The following is a 14,511-nucleotide window of genomic DNA, read 5'->3' on the forward strand; positions in this document are numbered from 1 at the left end:
GACATTTGCACTCAACTGATTTTTATGTTTAGCAGGCCGTGTTAGATGCCAAGGCACTTCTGTTTCTGATTTACAGTACTGTATGGATTGCAATTTATTGCCTCTACAATATTGAATGTATACAGTTCAATATTTAGAAAGACACTATTTTCAACAGGCATGCAAGCAGCAGCTTTCATCAAATTCCATAATGTTTTTTTAGTTACAGGGAAAATAATTGTAGCTTCCAATTTCATCAATGATACATCAATGACATACGTGTGTATACATTAAATTCACTGATTTACATTTGTAAAAACTCACCCCCATCTGGAAAAGAAGCAGCAGTTGCACCTAGTAGTGGACTTCTCGCTGAAGCCTTGCTAGTTGACCCAACCCTATAGAAATCGGAGAGCAGAATTCAGCTAGCAAATGATATGCTTCAGTTTCGCATCAGCAGAAAAATCCAATTTAACAGCAGTAAGATAACCATCATAAAAACACAAAGTAAAACAATTCATAAACATACTCTGATTTTTCTCTAGATCTCATTGCCACCTATGGGTCCAATTCACATAAGCATTTGTAAGTATGGGAAGCAGTTCTACAAGAGTAATTTTATAAAGCATAAATATCCAACTCACTAACAGTAAAGTGCAAAAAGGCTCAATCCTATGTGTTCTAATTTTCTATAACTATTACCGGAATATTCCCATGTTTGTTAGTGGGGGGCACTAGAGAGCCTGGAGCAAAATGACCGCACCTTAGTGCTGCTCTGCTGGTCGAAGGAACAATCTGCTCATTATCCTACAGAAACGACGCCATCCACAAGCAACACTTACGAATTCTGACGACTCATCATGCAAGGAGCACTTTGATCGCTTTGCTGTCGCTGATCTGTGCTTCATAATGTCGCTGGCAGCAGAAATTCTATCTGGACAAAATGGCGGCTTCAGAGGGATCCGGAAGCTGAACTGTTGTGCTGCTGCCCTCTGGATTGCCGCGGCACGGAGGTGCTGCAGCTGAACTACCCTGCTACGGCTGGCGGTAAGGCTTAACTGCTTCGGTCTGTGCTTTACGTTCCCCGTGTAGCAGCCAACAGCGCTTGGTGCCCTAGACTGACTGTGGAGTGGTGCGGGACTGTGCCCGTTCCCGCCTGTGACCCTACCGTAGTTGTGCTCCTCCTAACGGGGCTCCGCACTATTGTTGGCGAACGGAGAAGCCAGGGACATTCCGTATCATGACGGAGCGACTGACAGGTATGGGGCGCGGCTGTGTGGCCCTCACCCCCACCTGCGCTGCAGCCTGGATTACGATACAGCGGCAGAGTAGTTGTCTGGCGGCCTACCACTCGCAACCACTGTGCGCTGGAATCCCATAGAATCCACTGACATCTCTGCTTTCATACCCCAGTAGCTTGCCACGAGGAGGGCCTGTCTCTTGTTGTGCACCATAGCGTCAGGAGAGAGGCTCCGCCACTGTTACCGCTGTTGTTGAAAGTGCTCCCTCCCTTAATTCTCCAGGGGGAGATGGCAGGACACTGCGTGGGCACCTTTGAGGCCGATGAAGCCTGGTTTATGCATCACGCTACAGAGTACTGCTCAATGCCCTGAGGTTGTTTCCAGGCTATTGTTGACTGTGGCCTACCTAGATTTGGGTAACTGTCGTAGACATGCAGACACAGTGTCAGACTGGTGCATTGACGTTTGGGTGCGATCTGTCCTATCAAGTTCTCAGTAAGTGTTATCACCTGCACAGTCTGAGGCTGTATACCACCAATTACCATACACTGAAGCGGACGGCGCAGTGCTGAGGGTGTCAGGCGGCCTGGACTATTCTACTGCCACGGCAGGGGAACCACACTGCGCTCTTATAACGATGACCGCCCACACGGTGGTGAGCTCCATCTGTGAGGAAATCACACAGCACAGTGCAACAGTATTGTCTGCAACACATAATCCTTATCAGCACGGTACACTTGGGCGGCAAACATAGCCTAAATATTACCCCCACGGTGGCGCCATGAAAGCAGCCCCACAGAGGAGGTCGCATCAAGGGTCGGACGGACAAGCAACAAGCAAAATTGAACTTTGAAACCCGGCGGCTGACTTAATCCCAGGTTCCAGCTCCATCAGACACTGAGCCTGAGTTGGAAGCAGACACCAGCAACAATCTGGAGCACATGATGCTAACAATGCAGCAGATTCTGCAGTCCATTGACGCTAAGATAGATCACTTCAACCTGCGAATGGACGGTAGGGCAGCGAAGCATGACAAGCATGTATCGCAGATAGCAGAGGCGGAGCAGCGAATCTCGACGACTGAAGACCAGGTGGAGGTCATTAGCGCCCCGTGCTCCACTATGGAAAAGCTCCTGGCAGTGATCCAGGCGTGGAACGAGGACCTTGAAGCCCGTTCTCGTAGCAACAACCTGCGCATTACGGGGATCCCAGAATCAACCAACACAGACCCCATGGAATCATGCATCGAGACCTTACTTAAAGATATGCTGGGAGCGGAACATTTCTCAAATGTACTAATTGTGGAGAGAGCCCACTGCTTGTTGGCTCCCAAAGCCATACCGGTAGCCCCTCCGCGCCCCATCATAGCCAGGCTCTTTAACTATCGAGATCGGGACACCGCTCTCCGCATGGCCAGAGAGAAAGGGTTTACCATCTACCAAGGGATGAAAGTGGAACTATTCCCTGACTTCACGATGGCTGTGCAGCAGGCGCGTCGTGAATTCCATGCTGTAAAAAAGAAACTGCAAACACTTAAAATTCAATATGCTATGTTATACCCTGCGTGGTTGCGCATACAGCATGCCGGTAAAGCCAGAATCTTCACGTCGCCCAAAGCAGCCCTACAATATGCGTACGAGATTGAACGGCAGAAATCGACACAAACAGCGGGAGCCGATGTTGATGCGGAGGACTGAACACATGAGATTATTACTGTGCAGTGCATTGGGGTAGAATATAGGTTGCTGATGCACAGAGACTAATCACTGATGTAATGCTGTCTGTTCTGTGGGGTTCTGGTTACTATGCTATGATAGCTGCATCCTAGTGCACCATGTAATGTCTACTACACATAGAAGATGAGATCTGTGGGGTCGCTAGCTCTTACTGGAGCTGTGTATACATTGTTGGTGTGGCCTATGTTCTCATCTGGACTTTCTTAATGATGCATAGACCTGTGGGTGCGATGTATCAATACCCCTCAACACTCCCTGATACCACGCAGGGGGCAGATGGCTACTGGTGACCACCTAAGAGGGAATACCCCACCACACTCCCCAGTCCTTCTCACTATATCACTACCGACGCACAATCCTCCACAGTTCCAGTGACGGCTCCAATACTCCTCCTTGCTCAACCAAGTTTTCTGCAAAGGTATTCCTGAAGCTATTTCGGATTATTTCTCACATAACATTGGGTCAGTTTCATGTGTGGGGACACTTTGGGAGGCGTTCAAGGTGACCATACGGGGTGCATGTTTAGGTCTACAGGCTGAAGTCTTGAAATCCCTGCTTGGCACCATGAGTCGATTGGAGCAGGAGCTGGGAGGTCTAGAGCACGAATATAGTACTACTGCAGATCCTGCTATATCAGCGAGTATTAAAACAAAGGTCACCAAACACAATGAGGTAGCCGATCAAGAAATATGCCATATGTCACGCAGACACATAGCTAGATACTATGGCGAAGTGGCAGGCCTGGGAAACGTTGGCTAGTAGAATAGCAGACTCACGGGGGCAGAACTATATAGTCAAGGCCATCTTAGAGGGCGACACTACACATTATGATACACCCAGTATACTCCACATGTTTGCAAACTGTTATCAATCCATGTATGAAAGTCTGCAGACGGCGAAAGATGAAGACATAGCTCAATATCTAGATGACATAGCACTGGTGTGGCTCTCGCGCAATCAACAAGAATTTTTAATGCACCCGCTAACATTAGAAGAAATCCGCGAGGCCATCATTGCACTACCAAATGGAAAGGCAGCGGGCACTGATGGCCTACCAGCTGAGTTTTATAAAGAGTACATAGACATTTTGGCCCCCATTCTTCTCAAAATGTACATGGAAGCGTATGACAGCAAGAGTCTCTCTTCTACTCTGCGAGAGGCATTGGTTGTCGCCTTACTAAAGCCTGACAAGGCGCCAAACAAGTGTGATTCATACGACCCCTTTCCTTGATAAACACTGATGTAAAAATTCTGGCAAAGGTGCTGGCCAATAGGCTGCGACTGCTTCTACCGGTTATGGTTCTTCCTGATCTGTCAGGATTTGTCCCAACCAGATCTACGTCGCATAATTTGCATACGTTGCTTGCAACATTGCATGCACTGGAACCCTCCTTGCCGGCTGTGGCGGTACTGTTAGATGCCGCCAAGGCATATGATTCTATCTCCTGGGAATACATGTTCGCAATCTTACATCGCATGGGTGTGCCTTTCATTTTTACAAATTGGATTAAGTTCTTGTATACAGGTCCCGTGGCATGCATAAGAATTAATGGGCATATGTCGGATCTCTTTCAGATACAACCGGGCACGCGGCAAGGGTGCCCACTATTGCCCTTGCTTTTTGCGCTAGTATTGGAGCCACTGGCATGTATTCTGCGACAATGCTATGCTCAGGCAGCGCTGCATTTTCACCAGCGACCCCTGGCGGTCTCCATGTACGCAAATGACATGGTGTTATATGTGCATGGACCGGCAACACATTTAGCACAGCTTATCCGGGAATACATACAATTTGAATGGTACTCTAGCCTTGGGATAAACTGGGTAAAGTCAATTATATTGCCCCTCACGGATTGCAGACCACAGATGGAATTAGATTACCCACTGAAGTGGTGCACAGACCCAGTGAAGTACTTGGGGATATGGATTCACAGGGACCCGCAGGTGGTATTTCAACACAATTTTGGTAAAGCTGTCACACGTCTTGAAAAACAAGTGAATCGTTGGATAGCACTACCATTGTCCTTCGCTGAGAGGATAGCATTAATGAACATGGTGGTGCTTCCGCTCTTTCTATATTTATTTTTAAATGTAACCGTGCACTTGACACGCCACTTCTTCAACGCTCTTCACTCCTTATTAGTCAAGGTTGCATGGGGTGGGAAAAAGCCGCGGGTTAGATGGGAAATCTTACCTCTCCCCTATGAGATGAGTGGTTTCACAGCGCCAGACTTTCAGTTGTATTATCTCTGCGCACAGGCGCATTATGCCTACTACTGGCAGCACAGGCCAGCTTATATACCACATGTAGCGGTCGAGGAAAGTGCAGATACCACTTAAAGCCATGATAGTTAACCAACACACAGTTTTTGACAAAGGGGAAATAGACATGGTGCAAAACACAGTCAGGGCATGGTAGGCATTGGGAAGATGTGTGCTTTATGCACCAAATATGCCACTCCTACATCTCACTGCGATTTCGGTGACAGGAGAAACTGGTGGACTGAAAACTCTTCATGAAGTGGGACTGTCTATCATGGGGGATGCATTTCCCCAAGGTCAATTTGTGGAGGCCACCACTGTTCTTGGAGATGGGAAGAATGCTGCAATGCGAACACTTGTGTACACAAGATTGCGATCGGCTACGCGTGCGCTGTACTCTCAGTTTCCGGCAGAACCCCCAACTCTGGGGGCTCTGCAGCTCCTCTACACCACCCGACACATGCTAAACTAGTTACAAGATTAAATCGTGCCTCGCAGAAGGAAGGGGCTGATGCGGGTGGGAGTGCGCTAGAGAAATGGAATGCAATTCTTTCTGAACCGCTCTCTGATGACAACTGGAGCACCTGCTGTAGACTGACAGGGCAGCTAACGGCGGATGGCAATCTACAATTGGTACATTTTAAATATTTACATCAAATATACTATACCCCTGCTCAGTTATATAAATATGGTTTAAGCAAGGTTGCTAATGGTAAGAGATGTGGTGCCCCACATGCTGCCTTTTACTATTTAGCGTGGGCTTGCCTGAAAGTATATTTGTTCTGTGAGCAGGTCACACACACTTTGTAATTGATGGTGGGGACACCCATAGCATGAACTCCCCAATTATGTCTGCTGGGAAATGTTACCGATTTTAAAGCCTCTAGTAGGAGATTGGTGGCGATAGTGCTCTTACTTGCCAAACGTAGAGTTTCAATATGCTGGGGAGGTAGATCTACACCGACTACTGAACGTTGGTTGCCAGACATGGTATATTGCCGGGATCAATTCACCTGCTATGCTGAAGAACTGCCTAGAACCTCGAAACCCTGTGATAGATGGAGTCCTCTTACTTCTTATTTGCTAATTGTACCTGATATCTGATGGCCATGACAAAAGCTGCATTGTTCTACATTGATTATTCCCACTTTACGATCTTTCAATGTTATACTAGTGCCTGTCTCACATGTCAATTGGTTTGAAATCCTTGTATTGTGTTGCAATAATACCTGTATTTTGTGTGCAAAACAACTGCTAATACATGTACGGATGTCCATGTTTCTTTTTTGAAAATGCAAAAATAAAATAAAAAAGGATATTCCGATGTTAGATGGTTTGCAACCAGTTCACAAATCACATGAGTTTAAAAAAAAAAGTATGATAGGAGTACTATTTATGTAACTAATTTGGTAAACCCTAACAGCGTCAACCAAAATGCAGTTATAAAGGGTGTTGGGACAGAAAAGTCCTCCACATGGTAATGGACATGTACTGCTGCCCTCGGTAAGCAACTGTACTGTTGTCTGGATCCCTAATGCTGATTTATGTGCCTTAGGCAAACACGGATCGTGTGTGTGTGCTATAACATGGGGTTGTCTCACAGATTGTGGTCTTGTTGGGTCGGGAGGGGCACCAAAAAGCTACCCTCATTAAGTGGTGGAAGGCTACCACCTTCATGAGGAGTTAAGCAGCATGAGAGAAGTGGTGGCAGCATTCTGTGTAACGGTCAGTAGAAGTGAAAAGGTCCTTTTTATCCTGTGTGACGGAAGTGAGATCTACAGGCTCACTCACTATTTAATGTTCTGCTGCTGTGTGTTAATTCACCTCAGTCTAAATCGGTTGGATGTGAAGTGCTGCACATCGCAGGAGTGGTGACTGCACTGGATACATGTGCGCCTGGAAAGGGTGCAATGCAGGGATAGGGCAGTTCTGTGCAGTGCATGAATAATGAGTGTATGTACTGTGTGTATGTGTACCTGCGAGGAGTGTGGAACATAAAGGATGTAGTAAGATGCACTGCGTGCATGGTGAGTGCATGTTCTGGGTGTTTTTGTACCTGCAAAGAGTACAGTTCCTGAAGGGTGTAGTGTTGTGCAGTGCGTACTTGGTGAATGCATGTGCTGGGTGTATGTGTACCTGCAAGGAGTACAATACATGAAGGATGTAGAGCTGTGCATTGTGTGTATGGTGAATGCATGTATTGGGTCTGTGTGCCTGCAAGTGGCACAATACAAAAAGGCTGCAGTGCTGTGCAGTGCATACAAATGCAATGTGTGTGCTAATTGTATGTGCACCGTTGGTAAGGCAATACATGGATGTAACAGTGCTGCTCGGTGTGTGCCTTGTACATGCACTGAGTCCAAGTGTGCCTGTAATAATACTCTATATGGAGGACCATGCATTCCATTTTGAGAGACTCAGGCCCACATGGTGAAGACATGAGGCAATAGAAGAATCCCTGACAGATTTGCATATTGCTGAATTTATATGAGCTAGGGTGGACACACTGGGAAGGGGAGTGTGAAGCTACCCATACACACTTCAAACAATACTCTTTGATTCAGTGACAGTTCACAATGCTGGTGCCTGAAAACATCTCAGGAAGGAGATTGTGTAATAGGGGAATCGTACATAAAGAGTAGGGCTGGGTGGCAGAGATGAACATTTTGATGCACATAACACTGTGGCTGACATCCAGGGGTGAATTCTCGTCACTCCTAAGGCCTTTGTTGTGGAACTATCAGCTTCCGAGTCTCTCCTTCTGTGATGGATGGTTTTTCAAGAGGAGAACATGCATCAAAAGAAGCAGAACCCCAACATAAAACTTCAAAGATCCAGACGCTAAATCACATTTGATGTCTAGAAACAAACTATAATAAGGGAAGATTGAGACCCCAAAAATTGCAATCTGTCAAGCAGCCAGAGGGGCTGTGTGAGGAAGGGAGGCTCTGCAAGACTTCTGCCTGGTACCAAGACTGGGAGCCAAAGCCTGCTATTCTCCCTGCTGTGTGAGGCAACATCACCAAGGGAAACCAAGACCACCTGCCCTGGATCCTGGAGCCCCATCGCATACCCGCTTGCCAAGATCAGTGTGCCCTGTGAGGAAGAGGAGAGAGTTGGAGGGAGAAAGGCCCAGTGGGGAGCCCTATCAAGTGGAGTACCTATGAGAGGTGTGAGAAAATGGCTGCTGCACCGATTTGGTCATTGTCTGTGTGCAGAACTGAGTCGGTGACCCCAGTATGCCAGGGGAGGATTGCCTTTAAGATAACTGTAGAAGAATTCACAATATGGTAACGGTGGAAGCCTGCTAGGCACTGTTGCAGTGACCCAGTGTGTGATGAGGGGCCGTTGTGGAAAAGACTGTCCTGTGAAAAAGGACCCATGCCTGTGCAACAGCATTGCAGTGACATCGTATGCCAGGAGGGGCTGCCGTAAGTACTTGTGCCATGTTCCAGTGATTTGTGAGCCATAATGACCTGTAGGTCGATGGGTGGAAAGAGGGCTGCAACTGACCCAACCCCATAAACGAGTCAGAACGCCATGAGCTTTGGAATTATCCCCTCTTCTTTCTGGACTGTGAAACTTACCACACAGGAAGAGTGCAGGAAAGCCTTCCTATTAGCGAGAGATAGCCTGTGTCTGCCAAGTGCAGCAGCTGAGTCCGTGTGCAGCCAACTCACCTGATCAGGTCCAAAGATACTGTGAGCACTCACAGACAGGGCACACTCCAAGACTCTGAATGCTTCAATACCTACCAGAGCAGGTGAAACTTGTTTAGGACATAACGGCCCCAGTGGGGCTCGCTTCTCAAAGCGTCACTCAGACACTTTTGACTTAACTTTAAGAGTCAGGGTGGACTCAAGAAAAGAACTGCTAGTTGAGCTTTCTTTAGATGTGGGCAACAATGAATGGAGATAATCCCCTATCTCACTGCGAGGAAATAGTGGGGCAGGAAATTGCGATTGAAAATCTAGATCTCCAACCTTGAGGGGAAATATGTTATCAGGGGCGGCTCCTCCACATAGGCAGAGGAGCATTGCCCCACTGCTTTCTCACAATGAGAGAAGCAGAAACATAAAATGGTATTATCAATACCATTTTATGTTTCTGTTTCTCACACTGCGAGAAAGCAGAAGTGTTTGGTTGGGAGCGGGGTGGGAGGTCCTGATCCAGGGCATGGGAGGAGTGGCTGGCCCACTGTTGTGGGAGCAGACTGGGGCCGACCAAAGCAGTCATACTCACCCTGCCCTTTTCTCCATGTAGGCTGCATGCAGCCTATATGGAGAAAATGGCCTCCCCATAGAGGCCAGTGCAGTCAGCGTCCCAGCCAATCACAACGCTGAAAATGGTCAGCGTTGTGATTGGCTTAGGGGAGGGTGGCTGCCTGCTTCCTGTATGGAGCAGAGACACACATAACCAGACTGGACTGGGCCACAAAGGTAGGTTACATTTTTTTAAATGTATAAAAAAATTAAACCCCACCCGCGCGACTCCCTCCCCGCTTGACTCCCCGCCTCCCACCCACGAGTCAAGTAGAGTTAGAAATAAAATACTTTTCTTCTTATAAATGTGAGTATTTGACTAGACATTGATTAACTTTTTGTAGTTGCTGCACACTTTTTGAGTTGTGATACTATGTCCTTTAATCTGTATCTGCACCTTTACCCCCTTCTACCCCTCGAGGGAGCCTTGACTTGCTCGTCCACGTCTGCCCTGAGAGTCAGGGGCAGAAGATATACTTGGTCCTTTAGCTGAGGATCCCTAGTGAGTCAGGCCCGGGACATCAGGAGTAAAAGGTCCCAATCCCTACGGTTGTACAGAGGAGCCCCTGCATGCCCCATGGTCCTCTGAAAGAGGTTCAAACTAATTGAAACATTGGTGGGTTTTACTCCACATACGAAGCGTATGAAATATATCTTTCGGTTTAACTTGGACTTTCACACATGAAAGCTCTTCCATAGCCTGATGTAGATTAAATATTTAATTAAAGCAAGCTAAAACAAATGAGGTAGTTGTTATAAAAAAAATAGCATTAGTGCATATTAGATATTTCATAATTAATTACTCTCTTTTGATTTTCTTGTGTTATTCGAATTCATTTCTAATTCTACATGTACTTTTAATGGGAATTCATCAGAATACAACTGTTTTTTACTCTTCCTCCTGCCCAAATACAGCTGCATTCCCTGTTAGTATCCTCGATGTATCACAGACAATTAAGTAGCAAGAATGTTTCTTCTCTGTAGGATGTTGAACCCTCCAAAAAGGCTCACCCTGTCCATTACCATTTGTAGCGCCTCAGTCATGCCTGGTTTAAGTTCAAATCTATGTGGCTGTCTATCCATCAGCCTTCTTTCAGGCCATGAAGTATATCATTATTATCTGATGCCCACAACTTAGACGTCTCAGTGAACGGCATGGCAGCAGCAATAGCTTTCGAGTAAAAGCTTTTGTTATCAGCATCCATGCATATGCATATAAATTAACAATACATAACCCTTTATCATCCAATAAACATGTCAACAAATATTTTTCCTCCAGACCTGCATTTGTATAGATAATTATCTCCTTCCTGCTGATCACTGCTTATTTTTGAAAAACGATCAGAAGAAAGAATAGCCAGCTTTTGTTGTTTAAAATGTAGCTGCAAACTATGTACTGTGACATGCCTTTCCCCTTAGCTATTGGCTCTAGCAGCAGGCATTGTAACGTCACAACTCATCTGTAATAACTTATTACATTTGAGCAGCTATGTAATTTTGGTAATACAGGTGACTAGGGATATCACAAGTCGAGTATAATAAGGAAATTAAAGAATTACTTTTATACAAGGATTGCAGGCCCCATGTATTATAGGGTGGTTATAGAAATGAAGAATAATCAGTGTGGGCTGATTCACGAAGATAAACGTATACTTTTGCTTGTGCAAGTTTATTATTTTTGGCTATTCACAAAGGAATTTAATGAGAAGTATCTTTATGACAGTGGAGTTCTCCGCACACGTGGTGGAATTCCACACGCAAAAAGATAGGCAGTCATAAAGAAGCTATGCTTAAATTTGCTTTGTGAGTTGCGAAAAAAATCGTAAACTTCCACAAAAGTGAAACTTTACCTTTGGGAATCAGACCCTAAATCTGTTGCATGAAATTAAACACACCATAAAGAATTCAGTAATTTTTGGGAAAACAATTATTAGGATCAGTTTATTGTAACTCAGATTTTAAATATTCTGTAGCTGAGAATGTGTAGAAACATGGAGAGGGATTCTATCTGTTCCATAACCACCTAGAGTGTGCAAACAATAAACATGCTGCAATGTATATCTCCTTGCTGTTGATCGCTGTCTATTTTTACAAAGAACAGATCAGATAGGGAAAAGCCAGTTCCTGATTTAAACGTTTAGCTGCAGCTATAAATGTGCTTTGTGACCTGGCCTACAGCTTGGCTGCACCTCTGACAGCATGAATTATGACACTACAGTTCAAATGTAATACGTTTTTACAGTTGAGCAGCTTTGTCATTTTGTTATTACTGGTTACTAGAGGCTTCACAACTAAACTGTAACAAGAAAATTAGAGTCAGGCTTTGCTAGAGGGTTTGCAGGCTTCCTTATATTCGTATGTCCATATACATAAACATATATACATATGTATATATATATATCTATATTCACTTAAAAAACCATAGGTTTCACACACGTTATAGTTAGGAATTAGCATTTAAAAAACCTTGCAAATTCACTTAAAAAACCATAGGTTTCACACATGTTATAGTTAGCTGGACATTTCCCTCGTAAAAAACCAATGAAATTCCCCCGTTATAGTTAGTGCAGGCAACTATAACTCACGCGACCGCAATACTCTGCTGATTACATCAGATATTACATCACTGTATTTAGACACCTATTTACCTATGTCTTCTTCCATTAATCTTTAGCTATACATATATTACAAATATTTATTTTTCAGAAAGACACATATGTAATCAGTGATGTAATATCTGACGTCATCAGCAGAGGATTGCGGTCGCGTGAGTTATAGTTGCCTGCACTAACTATAACGGGGGAATTTCATTGGTTTTTTACGAGGGAAATGTCCAGCTAACTATAACGTGTGAAACCTAGGGTTTTTTAAGTGAATTTGCAAGGTTTTTTAAATGCTAATTCCTAACTATAACGTGTGTGAAACCTATGGTTTTCTAAGTGAATTTGTACGGTTTTTTAAATGCTAAGTTATGTATTTATTAATATTTTTTTTTTTTTAAGGTTTTTCACCGTGCGCGCACAGTGCGCTTCGCGCACCGTGCACGCTCTATGGGCACCATGCATTGTGCGTGCCATGTGCGCACGGTGCGCGCACCCCGCGCTTTTTCGAAAAAAAAAATAATGTTTTTTTCACCCTTGGGGGTCCTTCAGTGACCCCCTGACAAAGGCTAGGGGGTCAGGAACTGTCCACCCTGCCCCCTTTTCACGTTCTCCACCTTTGTTTTTCACTGCCTCAGACTGCGAGAGACAAAATGGCGGCCGACACTTCCTGATTTTGACCGATCCGAATGTTTACTGACATCTAACAACCAATCAGAATTGCGCTCGCGCACGTCACCATGCGCGCCTATAGATATGTATGTACTTTTAACTGCAATTTTCTCAGGAACTAATGAACAGATTGACTCCAGATATGCAAAAGGCACATCCCTGACCTGAGGACTACCTCTTTGCCAAATTTAAAGGTATTCGGTTCAGCCGTTTGGGCTGTACCTTGGACTAAAGGTCCCTATGGAAAATTGCATGGGAAAAACGCGTTTTGGGACGCCCCTTTTTTCTCAGCCCCCGCTTGACGAATCCCCCCGAGACTTTCAGGGTAGGAGCGGAGCGGAGCGCCCCACCTATTTTGAAAATTTCACGAGGATTCATCAATCGGCGACAAAGTTATTCCAAATAGAATGTTGCGGATTTCCTATGGAAACACGGTCCTAACTATAACTATCTACTGGCGACCGCCAGTAGATAATATAAATATATATATACATATATTAACTGAAAAAAACATAGGTTTCAGGCACGTTATAGTTAGAAATTAGCATTTAAAAAAACTTAGAAATTCACTGAAAAAAACATAGATTTCAGGAACATTATAGTTAGTTGGACATTTCACTCGTACAAAACCATAGAAATCCCGCCGCTATAGTTAGTTCAGCTAACTATAACTCGCGCCTCCGCAATGCACTGCTGATGACGCCACATATTACATCATTCATGACATGGTCAGTGACATCACTGGTGACATCGCTGATGACATCTCAAATGACATCACTGATGACATCACTGATGACATCATCCAGTGACTGTGTGTTTCTATAAAGTTTAAATATGTGTTATATACATGCCAAGGTGTATTGAAGAATGAATGGGCGTATAAGTGTCTGGATGGATTATTTAGTAGGTGTGTGACTGACTGTGTAAGTGAGTGAGTGAGTCTGAACTGGGGTGGCGGAGTGAGCTAAAGAATGATGATGGATTAAACCCAGATCAGTTGACTGGGGGTGAGTGCTTGCAATGTTCAACACTCCATCCATCAACCCCTTTGTTTTTTCTTTGTTCGCCCTAAGTTGGCAGGGTATGCCCAGACGTGGGTCCCTTGCTCACTTTGCCTCTGGATTCAAGCTAGCCTGGCTGATGACGGCTGATTAGCCAGAAACCGGTCCCAGGATGCTTGTTTCCGGTCCAGGGAAGACATGGCTTGGCAGTTTGGGCTGGACTGTTCCCATGAGGAACAGGGTCAGACTGATTTGCATATGGTCATGTCTGAACTGGGGTGGCGGAGTGAGCTAAAGAATGATAATGGATTTAACCCAGATCAGTTGACTGGGGGTGAGTGCTTGCAATGTTCAACACTCCATCCATCAACCCCTTTGGTTTTTCTTTGTTCGCCCTAAGTTGGCAGGGTATGCCCAGACGTTGGTCCCTTGCTCACTTTGCCACTGGATTCAAGCTAGCCTGGCTGATGACGGCTGTGTAGCCAGAAACCGGTCCCAGGATGCTTGTTTCCGATCCAGGGAAGACATGGCTTGGAAGTCGGGCTGGACTGTTCCCATGAGGCACAGGGTCACACTGATTTGCATATGGCCATGTCTGAACTGGGGTGGCGGAGTGAGCTATAGAATGATGATGGATTAAACCCAGATCAGTTGACAGAGGGTGAGTGCTTGCAATGTTCAACACTCCGTCCATCATCCCCTTTGGTTTTGCTTAGTTCGCCCTAAGTTGGCAGGGTATGCCCAGAGGTGGGTCCCTT

Source organism: Triturus cristatus, chromosome 2_2, assembly GCF_964204655.1.
Source record: "Triturus cristatus chromosome 2_2, aTriCri1.1, whole genome shotgun sequence".
Taxonomy (NCBI): Eukaryota; Metazoa; Chordata; class Amphibia; order Caudata; family Salamandridae; genus Triturus; species Triturus cristatus.